The sequence below is a fragment of the Rattus rattus genome, chromosome 2 (genome assembly GCF_011064425.1).
Source record: "Rattus rattus isolate New Zealand chromosome 2, Rrattus_CSIRO_v1, whole genome shotgun sequence".
NCBI lineage: Eukaryota > Metazoa > Chordata > Mammalia > Rodentia > Muridae > Rattus > Rattus rattus.
The window spans coordinates 85,922,687-85,938,267 of NC_046155.1; the positions used below are offsets into that span (position 1 = coordinate 85,922,687).

At 41.0% G+C, this 15,581-nt stretch overlaps 1 protein-coding gene across 3 annotated transcripts in view; it reads left to right on the top strand.

Moving 5' to 3' along the window:
- Sox6 (SRY-box transcription factor 6) overlaps nucleotides 1-15,581 on the top strand; it is a 540,795-nt gene that overhangs the window by 387,318 nt on the left and 137,896 nt on the right. The gene's annotated exons all lie outside the window — the stretch shown is intronic.

Sequence of the window (15,581 nt, forward strand, 5' to 3'; positions counted from 1 at the left end):
ATTAAGAGAGCCCAGTTCCAAACATTCACTAATTTAAAAATATGTTAAAGTTATTCACAGCCAGAAATAATAATTAGCCCCCTGGGCCCACTCTGCTACTTTTGTAGACTCCAGGAAAAGGACAATTTAGAAATTCGAATAAAGCCTATCCTAACAAAATGAAACATTTTACATTTAATTTTATTCTCAGTCCACGATTTTTCTGAACAGTACCTCTTCAGTATCTTGCAGTAGTCTGAGCACCAACCTACTTTAGCATAAAAATTCTTCTTGTGACATTGATTTCTAAAATGTAGCCACATCATCTTCTGTCTCTGTCAAGCAATTTGCCACTCTTCCTGTAATGGCTCAAACTGGTGTTTAAGGAAAGTGATTGTGGTGGAAATTAGGCAAGTAGTATCCAGATCATCCCCCAAGAGAGCTCAACACCCAGCACAGGAGGACAGCAGTCAGACTCAAGGCCACCTACTGTCCCTGCCTCAGTTCTGTCAGGCTGCACAGCCCTGGCCTGAACTTCCCTGGGAGCTTCCACAAGAAAAGAAGGATATCAATCTGAAGTTCAGGTATATTTTTCTCCAGACAACAGACAGATGATAAGTCTAGAGCTTTCTACCTATTGGAAGACATTTTGTTAAGTCCCAGTGTTAGTTCCCCTCTCCTTCTGCCTTGTACCCTTCTACCCATCTTTCGAATGTGGTTCTTTATTAAGTAAGTATCCCATATACCAAATTTTATCTTACCTTTCTGCTTTTAGAGAGAGTTCACCCTGCTGCAGCCCTGACCACATCCACTAGTATTATGAAAGGCAGTTTTGTCAGGTCTGGCCAGTACCGTGAGCCCTGTACTCCTCCTAAGGGAATTCTTTTGCATAGTCTTCCCCTCACTCTATGAGCAACCCCCAACAAAACCCCGTGCATAAGAGGGTTAACTCCCTTCTCAGTACCTGTTCCCCGACCCCTGCCACTTGCCCACATTTAGCTATGAAGTTTCACCCAGTCCAGTGTTCTGTTGCATTAACTAGGGTTTTATAGGTAGAAACAGACTTATCAAAAGTCTGATTGTTCTGTGTGCCAATAAAAGTCAGTAGAAAGGAGACTATTTAATAGTAACCATATATGTTACAAACTTTATTACATTTTAAATTTAACCTAAAATTCCACTTGGTCAAAAGTTTAAAAGATCCCACAGTTGTGTGTATAGTTGGTTACTAAAATCCACAGGTTTATAGTTTAGAATCTTATATTATTCAGAATGCTGTATAGGAGTCTTTTGTGCTCATTTTTTTCTATTAGTTCACAAGTTCACATCACCTAATATTTTTTCTATTGAATTAGCTTTTGATCCTGTGAGGCCAAATCAAAAAAATTCAAAACAGGAAACATGTCTTTTCCTTAATGAGCAGCAATTCCTTCACCCAACAGTTTCAGAGACCTGAAGGAAAATGTTGAGAAATAAAATGGATGGATATGACAAGAACCATGAGTAGCACTAATGACCCCAATGCTGTAACATTTAATGAAGTTACTCATTCTCAACTGAGGTGACTTTCATTCTCTGGACCGGAGTAGGGCCTAACTGAGGCCCCAGTCACTGCTGACCTGCAGTGATTGCAGATGAGGAACGTACGTCAGAATCTGGCCAGCTTCAGCAATGCCGATAGCCTGTCTGATGAGGGTGTTCTCTGAAGGGAGTCTTTCCATTTCTCTGATGTTATTGTTAGATATGACTTCTGCATCAAGTCCTCTGGGGACTGTGGGCATTATCTTTCTCCTGTAAATGACACATTTATTTACTATTCTGCTCATTTCTAAAATGCACAATATAAAATGTTTTCAGCCAGATGGTATTGAGATATATTTTCCCTTCCTAAAGACCAGGGGAAACCCTGGGTTCCAGTACACTGCTAACTCTGACTTGAAGGTTAAATATGTAGAGGGAGCTAATCCAGAATATCTGGAATACTTAATTCTTTCCCTCCTTCATCATTCTGATGCTCTCCACCTCCCTTACTGTTTTCTCATTTTCTTGCAATAGGAGCAGAGGAAGGGTGGTGCAAGAGGAGTTTGGGTAGATATAAGTAAGTAGACTATTCTCATTATTGAGGATAGTTATACAGATTATCTTATTTATTTATTGTATATAATTACACACTCTCTCTCTCTCTCTCTCTCTCTCGCTCGCTCGCTCGCTTGCTCTTTCTCTCTCTCTCTCTCTCACGTTCCCCTAGCTGTAACTAATTGCTTGCCTAAATGATTTTTAAGGAAAAATACTCAAATTTTACTTTAAACTAACTTTGACCACTCTTTGGGTACTGCACTGAGACAGAAGAAGACTGACACATTCCTCAGGACAACACTGTGGTACGCTGAGGACCGTGTTGTATGTGTTCACTCATTGTCACCACAAGGCAGATTGACGAGTCTCAATGATGATCTGAGTGAAATTTGGGCCAAATATGGTTTAATGTGAGATTGGTAATGTAAAGCAGAACCTGAGGAACCCCGACATTGCAAGGGTACAGAAGAGTGCTTGCTGGTAGAATGGCTCATCTTGCTTCTCAGCTGGGCTGCATTTGTAAGCAGCTATTACCCCAGTAGCTGCACACTCCTGTGGAGGGCTCTCTTCCTCAAATTGTGGAAGCAGGAAAACTCATAAATGTGGGCAGCACCTTTGGTAGCAGCCTAGAAAAGTGACACAGAAGAAGAAGAAACTTTCACTTAATTCCTCTCACTTCTGCCAGCTATCCCCGTGCTAAAAAATTCCTTCATCAATATTAGAGACAGCTCCTTTGGATTTTCAGTGAAGACTGAAGATCAGCAGTTCTTCAGGCCTATTGCCAGATTGGGGCTGATGGGACATTCATCCTCATGGACTGAGTAGTACTGTTCATTTTGGCATCTCTAGTATGTGCAACAATTTGGGACTATCTGGAATGCATCTTGTAAGCCAATATAATACATCCTATATATTCAGCCTATTAGTTCTGTTTCTTTAGTGAATGCTAACTAATACAGTTGATAAGCTATGATGAGATCGGTTTCTCAGTAAGGCTGCAGTGAAGTACACAAGTACAGGTGTGACAGAATGAAGCTGAAGGGGTCTTCTCAGTAGACCTTATATGACAAAGTTCATATAACCAGTTCTTTGAGAAGTTAAGGAAGAGAAAAATATGTTATTTGCAACTCAGAGGTACCATTTTGGTTACATTGTGAATAATAGCATCAAAGCAGAGTCAACGTGCATTTAATATCCAATTAAAGCAATCCAAAAGGGAAGAAATCCAGGATCCAGGTTACAGTGGGTCTTGATATGGAAATGGACTTGAGAATACTGAGCACGTGAATCAAGGGTGAGCAAATGGCTGGGTTTAAGAAGAGGTTAAAAGTAGTCCTCATATTTCTGCATGGGTCTCCAGGATACCAAAGAAGATGGATATTTGTCTGACTCCACAAATGTTTACCAGGTATATAATGTATGCTAATAGGAATTTTAAGTATTGATAGTATAATAGCAAACAAAGGTTTGACCACGACCCAGGTTCTAGCACATATGTCTAGAGAACTGTAAGTGCACTGGAAGACACACATGCCTCCAAACTGGTATTACTCATCAAAGTGTCCAAGCTACAGGCAAATGAATACAATAAACATGTAAAATATGTACATGGCAGAGTTTTATTTAATCACAAACAAGAGTAAAATTAAATTTAATCATTTGCAGAAAAGAAGGTGGAAATGGGGATTATCAAAAGCCAAATATACATGGTTACTCATGCCTGTAAGCCTAGCACTTGGGAGACTGAGGCAGGAGGATTGATGTGACTAGAGGGCCAGCTTGGGCTACAGAGTGAGGCCTTATCTAAACAAAACAGAACAAACAAACAAAAGTAAACAAGAAGACAAATAGAATGTTTTCTCATATGCAGAACCTAGCTAGATTCCAAAAACAAAAAGTATACAGACAAATGAACCACAAGATAAATGTGAACGTAAAAAGGAAATGTAGTAGTCAGTTTTGTCTAGAAACATCTGAGAGGAAAGTCTCTAAAGGAATTGTCTAGATCAGGTTTACTTGTGGTATGTCTGTTTGGATTATCTTAGCTGTTAACTGATGCAGGAAGAGACAGCTTATTCTGGGCAGCACCAGTCCGAGGTTCTAAGTATCTAAGAAAGCCAGCTGAACCTGAGCGAGTCAGAGCATGAGCCCACAATCTGTGAGCCTCCATGGTTCCTGCTTCAAGTACCTACTGGAGTTCCTGCTCTGATTTCCCTCAATACTTGTCTGTAGTCTATAAGCTAGAACAAACCCATTTTTTCCACTATGCTGTCACAGCAACAGAAAAGGAAGCTAGAACAGAGTCTGGGGGAAAGGGAAGTGATCATCAGTAGAGATGATAGGGAAATGATAATAGGTCAACATATATTATATGCATGTGTAAAGGTGTCCTAATAGAGCCCATTGTTCTGTACTATTACTATATACTAGTTAAAAAGAAAAAGAAACCATCTGCTTAGAGCAGCTTACCTAGCTTTTGAGGGAATAGTGACTAAAGACAGAGTGATACCCTCAGACCACATAGTTCGATCATAACAATGATGGGTCTGGAGTTTGAGCCTTTCGGTTTATTTTCTTTCTGTTCCTCTGAGAAACAGAAAGAGCACTGGGTTAGATGAATTACAAAGACTTTTCTATAACTTTGGTCTTACAGGGGATATGGGAATGGGTTACTGATGGAGAGGCAAGGAAGAGAGGGCAGGAAGTATATGAAAGCTGCCTTCCTGTCCAGGACTCGAATAGTTCTTAGTAAGGAACAAAGAGAGACACTCAGCAACTTCGTCCAAGTAAAGACTGTACTTAAGAGAGAGGAAGCAACAGGAATTGCTGTGGAAGAGGACCATGGATAAACAAGACAGACTGTATGCATAACAACTGATATTTATTTACTAGTCTCTGTGTTTCTGCTGTAATGAATGTTCATATGCTTTATGTCACTTGATCAGCAGAGTAATTGTTGGCCATTGAGAAAACAGACGTATGAGAAGTAAGGAACCCAACTGGACCAGGCATCGTGCTAAAATGCCTCATCAGGGTTCTACCTAGCAATAGCAGACATACAGTACTTCCTATAGTTGGGGTACTTCTCTAAGGCTCCAGATATCTGAACTTACTGATTCCTTCAAGATAAAGCTACAGGGTAGGAAATATCATCTCACTCATAGGTGAGAAAATGAAATATAATAAGCTCAAGTGATCTGTCCAAGGTCACATCTTTCCTTTGTGGCAGAGCTGAGAGTCAAAGCTAGAATATGTAACCGTAACTGTTGAATCCACCACCTCTCTCTCCCTCCTCAGTGTCTCCAGGGCCATAACAACTGGTTTCCAGCACAGCTTTGGTTCAGAGACCTGTAGATTCCTTCATCAAAGGGGAAATTGGAACTAAGAAAACAAATTCACATGCAAAGCATTTTGTTTATGGGCTAATATTGGGATGTAGAGTGAATAAATAATTTGTTTTATGTATTTCTTGTGATACTCAGCTTTGGTACAAGCAAAGAGTATAATTCAAGAACTATCTACAGACAAAAAAAAAAAAAAAAAAAAAAAAAAAAGAAGGGAGCCATATAGTCTCAAAGTGGGAAATTTACCAGGTTCACAACTTGTAAAGGAGGAATGTATGAGTAAGACGTCAAATATGCGCAACCCAAACTGTCCCACACAAATGTGTGAGCACTCCCTGGAGAATCGGCTGCCCCTGGAAGGCCTAGTTACAGATTTAAGGCATAACTCATTTCCAAGGTACACAAAAGCCTCTATACTATTTTGTGACTGTCCTTAAGACAGATAAATGGAGATGAGAAAATGTGATTTGAATGTCACTAAAATCCTATTGTTTTATCTTTTTAGAAAAGCCGCCTGACATATTTTACAGGGACTTACATTATGGCTTTTGAAAGTAATGAAGCCGTGGGGAATGTTTTCAGAAGGTTGCTATACTTGATTTATTCCAGAGCTGGGGGAGGAGGAAAGGTCAGGTGTAGGTGTGTGAAGTTGTCACCGATATGACACAGAAGCACTGGAGTGTGGAAAGAAGTCTCGGCAGATTGTTTGCTGGCCTCCTCACTGGAGAGGAAGGACTGCTCCTGTATGAGCATAAAGGACACTGAACGAGATGTGTAACTCAACTCAAAACTGATGAAATGAGAGGCCCAAAACTTACATATGTCTCTGCTAATGCATGTGTGCTTGCATATAAGTACAGATTCATCTTCCTGTCTCCCTTATACCATCAGTGGTGCACTTAACTCCATCTGTCTTCATGTGTTTGCAAAACACACTTAGAATCCTCATCAGAACACAGTTCTTTGATTCTATTAAGGTTTATGGTTCTGCCTCTGGATGATTTTTAGCTGTCTGTATGATTTTGTTATAGCTCAGACTTGTACACACACACACACACACACACACACACACACACACACACACACACACACACAAAAAGAATAAAAACAGGTCTTCAGGTCTCAGCTGTCCAGGTAGTGGTCAGCCATTGGTGAAGGTGAGAATGTGCTGAGCTAGGAAGAATTAATTGCAGTTATACTTCACTGACTTCTTTTGTATTACTGGGCAGAATGGCCAGATCCATGCTCTCCATACCATGATCTGTTCTTAGATGATGCTTGTCTGGATCACTGAGCATGGCACTCTGAGGAGAAAACCAGTTTTACTGCATTTCCACTTGGGATTTTGCATTTCTAGCATTAAGAGTAACTAAAGTATCCTTCATGTCTTGCCAGTAGTATGTAAGCTAGAATACTCAGGTTGGAATCATTTATGACTAATCTCTTTAGTTTTTCTGGCATTGGAGAGGTAGCAACTGGAAGATTTAAGTGTATTGTGTTCAAGGAGACCAGAGACCAGTGGTTACAGCAGCCAAAGAGTCCTTGAGACACAGATGGAGTTCTGATGGGTTCAGTGGGTGTCTGTTCTGGGTTTATTTAGTTGCCTAGTGCTTGGTGCAATGAATCCTTACTGTTACTCTGTTTGGTGGGGGGCAGAAGGAGTGAAATAACTGGATAAAAGATTTAATTTATTTGAATAGCTGGTCCTATTGGAGGCTGTTTGTTCTGTAGGGTCTTTATGCAGAACTGCATTCTAGGGGCATAGACAACCAAACAAATTAGATGAAGCTATCAGTTCCCAAAACCTTCCCTTTTCTAAGAATATTAATTTTCCTCTCTTAAAATCACTGTCTGCCAATCTTGGTATCCTTTTAGGTATATATATATATATATGCGCATATGTATCCATGTGTAAATTAACATGAAACTAGGAAGTGGGGAAAATATAATTCTTAAACCAGAATGAAGTGTTTATCAAGAATATCTCAGTGTGTTCCCCTTTGTCAGTCATCTCTACTAATGGCAAAGTGTTTTCTGACTTTCAATACATCTGTTCCACAGACAGCAGTAATTAGTATTTTGTTTTGTTTTTGTAACTTACTGTCAGGCCAGCATCAGACTCCACTGGCCTGTACTGGGATCCAATTTGTGTGTGACGTCAGCAATCACTTCTCCAGATAAAGAACAGAACTATCTGTGGGTGGGGTCAAATATGCCGTGACCTGGGACCCCTGGAAACAGCAGAGAGCATTTGTGGCAAACAGCTACGGCACATGCCAGACTTCTAAGTCATACACATCTGTAGATGGAGAAAAGTGGCTATCTACAGTCGCTTAAAAAATAGAACCATTGTCTACAAAGAAGGCAACTGTAATGTACGATTTGTAAAAGCAAACTATTTGTAGGTGAAAGGATATGTTTTTGTCAAAAACATTTGTGGTGTCCCTCCACACTGCAAGTGATCTGGGTGGTAAGTCAGCAGAGTTGAGTAGTAGAGATGGAGTTGACTTTTGACAACTTATTATGTGATAAATAGTATTCATTTAACCCAGAGGATCTTGAGGCCGCCTTTAAACCTTAGTGATGCTGGCTCTTTGCCAGATACATACAATGAAATTCTTTGACCTACATTAAAGGTGTCGCCTGAACTGTATCTAGCCACTGCAGTTGGCTGTGTATGTGTTCATTACACTCTTGACTTTTTCATTTTGGCCTCAGTACCTTTTTTCCTAGAGGTGGTCTCCTCATTGTAAGGTTAACAGTCACGAGGCCTGATTGTATGGGACTAATTTTTTTTTTGACTTGGCAAACTAAGTCCTTGTATAATAGATGTGATTTAAAGGTTGTTTTGTTTATAATTTTGAAGATGGTGAGAGATTCTATATCTGATTTTATCTTATTTTTTCCTTTCTTCTCCAAATATAAAAAAATGATAAAATTGGTGATATTCTCCCAAAGAAGATATAAAAATGTAAAATTTTAAATGGGAATGTTATTTCTGAATACCCTGGGAGATTTCAACAAAATAAGCAGATTAAGATGTGTTAGGGCTTAAATGATTTATCATTTCATCCTGTAATGTGTGTGTGGCCATGCTGGCAGGAAAGGATGTGGGTAGATAATGTGGAGAGGAGAGGTACTAAGGCAAACTTAACAAATCTACCCCAGGAGCTTCCAGAGGGAGGGACAGAAATGCAGAGGTAAACAAGCTCGAGGTGTATGTGGTAGAATGTACAGTTGCCACATGCAAGAGAACACCAGGGGATGCTTCTATCTATGCAATCTTTGCTAGGAAGCAAAGGTGACGAGGTTATTGTCAGAAGACACAAAGTTAGTTCAGGAAGACTGGACAGAGTGGGTTACAAGGCGATAGATTGAAATGGGACGTCCAGACAGAGGTGATGAAGTTATAGGCAGTTACTCAGTGGCTGCAGGAGTGAGAAGAAATGCTGGTGTGACACGCTTAGCTATTCCTTAATCACGCTCATTAGCCCCTATTGTCAGCTCCAAAAGGCAACGTTTCATTGTGATTTATACCCAGAATGCTAGTCACTGAAACCCAGAACTTCTCAAAAGCAGCTGCATGCAGAATCCCCTATGTATCACTTTGCTCGTTTCTGTAAAAGATGCAAAGAACACCTTGCTTGTACCATCAGAGGAAGATTCCCACGCCCAGTTGTGTGTTATGAAAGAGGCACTATTTACTATAAGATCCAAAAGTATTAATTAGCTGCCTTTGGTTTAAATAAAATTGATTGTTAAGGCAGAAAATAGAGGATATTATGAGTCCTGTTCTGCTGTAGCCTCCCAATAAAAGATGCAGTGACCCAACTCATTAGCCCTTTGATTTAATATATTGACACTTGGGTTCGAATAATTCCGTTTAGTGGCTTTTGCTTCCCAGGGATCAATTTAATTAGTTATAAAATGTGACTTCTTGTCAAGAGCTAGAAGAAATGCTGACGTTAAATAAAGTCATACGCAATTTAAACAATAAAGCTATCGATGCCTGGTTAAAAGTTAATGATGCAAGAAAAACGGCTTAATAGAGACAACCTCAGCATTGCAAGTGATGCTACGAAAATTAAGCTAAGTGGATGAATGAGGAATGTGATGTTGTTGAATTGTTAAAACAAATTCGGAGCTGCTCCGATGGCTCAGCAAGGTTGTGAGTGGTTATCCTTCAGCTGGGGAGACAGGACTAATTGTGGGTTCCTTGTCACTAGGACTTGAACATCAGATCAGTGCGATGCTTTGGTCCAGGTTTGGGGTCTGTGAGCTAGCAAACTCCCTGAGATGAACCTCATACTTCATGAGTGGCTCCAGAAGTGCTGTTCATGGTCATGCCTGGACCTCAGTGAGGGCCTCAGTGAGGGCTTTCTTTTCTCAGTGCTCTGGTGGCTGGGTCCCTCTGCGGAGGGTTACAGGCACTCCTAGCCCCAGGCCTTTTCTGAGAAATATTGAAGCTGAGTTCTAGGTCTGGACTTTGGCCTGGTATGCTTCCTCCCCCTGGAGAGGTATCCCCTCCTTCTGCAGGGAGGCTGATGACCACATAGCTCTTCCGATTCAGAGATATACATTTCTCTCATCAGGTTTATTTGATGCCACCAACTTCTCTGATGCTCTAGCTTTAACCCTGGCTTGAATGATTTTTCTGTGAGTGTCTCTAGGTCCAGCAGACTTAAATTAAGTAGTAAGTGAACTGACCCAGTGCTAAGCGACTAGATGGTTTCTGAAGTGCTTTCTGACTCCCTTAATTCAGTCATAGATTCAAACTTAACTGCTTAGTCCATGAAATCAACTGCTTTCAGAGCACAGTCAAAACAACCAGTAGGCTGGCTAAATATACCCTGTGTCCTCTGGGGTGTAGGCACACACCCACAATCAACTGTCTTTTGACTCGCCTGCTATCTTAACACCGGTTAGCTAAATAAAAGATTACCACATTTTATTGTCAGACAAAATTTATATCTCATTCCCTCAACTGTTGCATTTCCAAGCCATTTGCTCACTATGTGAAAACAAGGCACATGTTGAAACTTGAAGAGTTTTCAAATACTTCCTCTAGTCACAAGATTGGCATATGTGTGCTGTGCTCAACTCTTAGAAACAGCCAAAGAAGCCTGCAGTTGGCCCCCAGTTTATTGACAGGCACTGTCAGTGGTTGCTGGCTGGGAATACAAGAACAAGGAGCTGTGCTCTGGAAAGGAAGATGAAGGGGGGATTGATGGCCTTCCAGCTGCTCTCTAACACCCTTCCTGCACACCTTGCAGTGGAGCAAGACTCCTCCATTTCTTTCCTGGAGTAAACTAGAAAGGTTCAAGATTGAAGATCCTGGGTAGAAGCTTACTCTTTTGGAAATTTGTTTATTCTTTCTGCTGATTCAGCTGCCAAGGAAATTACTGTAGCATCGACAGTGGACCATCAACGGGCAAGTGTATCCATCTAGGAAAAATCACTGAATAACGTACCTTGTCTATTTATATAAAATGACTATGCTTGAAAATTGCAATAAAGCACAAAAGCTTTAAACTTCCAGCAAAATAAGCACATTAAGATGTGTTGGGCCTAAAATGATCTGCAGGTTCATTTGTCTTTCCATCTTATAATATATGTAAACTCACTGGCAGGAAGGATGCCTTGCAGTTGATGTGGAGAGGAGAAGAGGGTACTCTTGAGAAGCTGGCAATAACAGAAATTCCCCCAGAAGCTTCCCTATGGGAGGGGCAGAGATGCAGAGGCAAAGAGCCCACTTGCTTACATGGTGGAGTGTTCACAGAGGCCACAGGCAAGAGAACACAAGGGACGTTGCTGTGTATAAAATTTGTGCCAGTCCTAAGCTCACCATTGGAGTAAAGGTTATCTTTTTATTTGCTTTTCCTTTTGAATGTTGGGGGAAGGGCAATTAGCTGAGGACAAGAGGGAAATTGTTAGGAACCGCTGTAAGATAAACTATTTTGTCTTTGTGTTGACATTATATTGGCTACAGCCTACACAGAGGGGGATTGCCTGGAAAGGGAAAAGTCAGGAAAGAGAGGCATTAATATTTTTTAGCGTGTGTGGGTGCAGTGGCAGCAGAGGGGCCCATGTTTTCTTACGGCTCAGATGGCAAAGCTAAGCATTCAGCCTACGGCAGGAAAAAGTGCCTTTTTTGTTTTCTGACTGCAGAGTCCAGGCATTCCCAGGGGAACACAATGAATGGCCCGTTTTGTCCAACGAGGTTTCATAGACATAGATCTCTTGTTTTTCATCATTATTCTTGCCCGTCATTGGGTGTGCACATGACATTTGAGCGTGTTTTAAAGTCTTAACACACTCATGTGCCTGCAATAAAGTTACTCATAACAATCCCGCTTTCTCCAGACAACAGAGCGGGGTTTGTTATTTTCATAAGTCATGGCAGCTGGGAGGCAATTGCATAGACAACAGCTTAATCTAGCTGGAAAATGCAGGAAAAGGACGGCACACACAAAATTTCCTCCCATGTTATTCTAACGTGGAAGGATAAAAAAAATTATCCATGGGTGGTCTAGCTCGGTAACTGATTGGCAGAACATACTTTGGATTTTTTAGAATGGTAAGTGTAAGGCATTACTTTCCCTGTATTTGCTAATTGGCTAGCGAGCAGGATCAGAATGTGATACTCAGGTTGGTCTTAGTGGTCTGAGCTGCTGTGTTTGTATGAAAAGACATTGAACGAGGCAGTTCTAACTCAATGGCGAGCCCTCTTTGAGAGGTTCATGGAAGGCTCACTGGAGGCTCATAGCAATTCGCAGCTTCGTCAGGCTGTGCTTCTGGTGTGCAGTCAATAGTAGGCCCGAACTCACAGCGAATAACGGGTTGGGGAAGAGGAGAGAAGCTGAAAAATTGAAATCTAATCTCAAACTGCCCAGTGCAGCATGCAGGCTGTGCCCTCAAGGATGCTGGAGCACTACTAGTCACATGCATTTCGCCTGGAAGATAGGACAAAAGGCCTGTGAGTGGAGTGGAGAGGGGAGCTTCCCCTTTCTCTTCCACTGTGACTGAGAGAGAAGGGATTGCACAGAACCCTGGGAAGGAAATGACTTAGGAAGCAAGATTTGCCCTGCTGTGCTTAACCATATCAAACTCTGCCAGCTTTTTCCTTTCGAGGAAATATGCTGTGACAGAACTTCTTGTAGGCTCTTTAAAGATACACAGGTGACACGAAGCATTCAGTCTCTAAGACATAATGGCTTTGCTGGTAGTTTTACTGGAAAAGATGAAGCTGTCCAGGCTGGAACCAACTCAGCCCTCCCTAGGATCTTGTGTCTGAGTAAGAATAATCTGGTTCATTTCCAGCCTTAGTAGGGAAATATTAACCCTCATGAGGGCACTTCTACAGGAGGCCTTATGGAGAAATCCAAACCACAGGCAGCTGGGGCATGAGCTAGGCCTCACTGTCTCCTCCCTTATGCGCCAATGAGCATGGAGACACCTTAAAGATTCAGTTTTCAAAGCCTCTACTTAGCATTTTTTAAATTGTGTTTCCTTGCTCCATTACTATACTTTACTTAACACACTCTTTACTTACCTTTGGCAGAGTGCAACACTAGAGGGCCTGGAGCAAAGCCCTGTGTGTCAAAAGCCAAGACAGAAGCCAATCCTCTGCTGACCTCTCATGTTGCCACACCCCAAACCCAGAACAGAGCCATTAACGGCAGGCCTTGATGGTAGCTTACCATCGAAGTTTGACTAGGGATCTGTAGTTGTCATTTGTGGTTCAATTGACCACCAATCCATTTTCTTTATGTGAATTTTCTTTAATTTTAATAAATATGCACCAGCATGAATTTTAACTTTTGCCACCAGGCAGGTGAGAACTAAGGTAACTCAATGACCGTGACGGTCAAGGGTTGAGCTGATTTCTCTCGGGGAGAAGCTGTGTTCACTCTGCAGTTGCAGTTGGCACCCAGTGACGTGAAGGGGGTGGGTTGGCATAGCAGTTTGTAATTAATAGGAAATAGGACCTACAAGGGAAGCTAGAAAAACAAAAAGCACTTTTTACTTCTTATTCTCCTTCCTTTTTTACTTAGATTAGAATGTTAGATAGGACCCTTGGAGAAAAGGAACTGGGCTATAAGCAGCCCTGTAAGGCAACTGCTCATCAAACTGATGGTGAGACATAGGGCCCATGAATAAAGACTGCTGAATTTAGGAAAACCCAAGGATGAGGACATATGCTCATAACATAGAAGAGATACACAAAACATGTGCATGTATATTTAATTTTTAATATACATTCACACATACACATATAAAACACTGTTGCTGTGCTCCTAAAATTCTTTAGGCACTTCCTCACTTACTGAAATACTCATTATTTTCCCTTTTCCAAAAAGATATATACGATATATATATATATATTATATATAAAATATATATTATATATGTGTATGTGTATGTGTGTGTATAAGAATATAGTGGTTGATGTAATGATTTTTAGACCTTTCACTATTTTACAAAAAGAGTTCCAAGTATGGGTTGGAGCAAGACAAGAATAAATTCAGGTGCTAGAATAGAATTCAAAATGCAAATATAATTTCATGATATTGCTTATTAAAACTATAATAATATGGAGACATCTACTTATACATAAATAGTTATTAGTACATGTGTGTATGTATAATATATGTGTAGGAATATTTCTCAGTTCTGTGAATGAAATGTTAGAATAATGCTCCAAATAAAGCAGTGGTTCTCCCTTCCTAATGCTGCGATATTTAATACAGTTTCTCATGTTGTGGTGACCTCCAGCCATAAAATTATTCTTTTTGCTACTTCATAGCTCTAATTTTGCTACTGTTATGAATTGTGATATAAATATCTGTGTTTTCCAATGCTCTTAGATGATGCCTATGAAGGAGTCATTAGATCCAAATCTAATGACAGGTTAAGAACCTCTGGAAAAAAGTATCGCCTAGTGGTTCTCTCTACACTGCAGCCACATCATATCCTCATACCTTCTCCTGAGTCCTTTTGGGAAAGGGAAAATAATGAGTATTTCAGTAAGTGAGGAGGTACCTAAGGAATTTTAGGAGCACAGCAACAGTGTTTTTATGTGTATGTGTGAATGTATATTCAAAATTAAAAAAATAGGTAGAGATAATATTCTCCCTGTAGTAGAGTGCCAATTATATAATGTGTAAGAACTTAGGGAAGCTGCTTGGCAACCAACCTAGCTAGTCATGGGAGTACAGAACAGTAATGTAAGGGGTGCCGAAGCTGCCAGAGGGCTTGGCTATGGAAGGGTGCCCACCTCGTCTGAAAGCATTGGCCCATACAACACACGGGGAGGCCGAAGGGAAAGTTCATCAGTGTAGCAGAGAAGCCTGGCCAATGCTACACTGTGCAGGTGACATTGACAGTGAGGGGATGAACTAGAGTGCCCCAGCTACTGATGGGCTTGAGTGAGCACAACAGGGCAGCCTCTTCTTTTAGATGACTGACAAAACATACAATCCAAATTTAACCATAAAGAATAACCCTATGAAAAGTCAAGCAACTTAGGGACAGTCTACAAAATAGCTGGCTTGGAGTTCTCTAAGTTGCTATGGTGGTAAGGTCAAGAAGAACCTGGGTCACTTCCACTTCACAGGAGATGGAGACGTAATGCAGGCTGGGGTGATGCTTCAGGACTATCCCTGTCAGAGGCTCAGCATCAGAATTACTTGGATTTAAATCTTACCTTTGTCAATCTAATGGCTCTGTCCTTTATACACCTCTAAGGTTGGTGGAGTGCATCCCACTGTCCTGTGGCTTGGTGGAGGTAAAGTGTAAAGGTTACATGCGTATCCTGGAGAGCCTGTGGACATCTAGTTAATGTCTCACTTCTTGAGCTTTGTTCTTCCTAGACATTGCTGTGAGTGTGGAAACATGGTGAAGATTGTTTAAATCCCATCCACATATGTGGTGCGGGCATTAATGTGGCGCTCTACACAGTATGCAGTGCTTCATGGTAGTTCATTGTCTTACAGCCTCCTCATGTATTTGATTTTACCTTGTTTTCTCAAGGTAGGCAGAAATATAATTTTCTCATTTATTTCTAAGGAAGTCAAGATTTTCTGGTTCAAATCTAAGATGGTAGGAGCAGGCAGGGGGGTAGCATAGATTTTGCAGATGGGAACATTGGTCTCTTTCCAGGCATTGCTCTTTGTTCTTTCT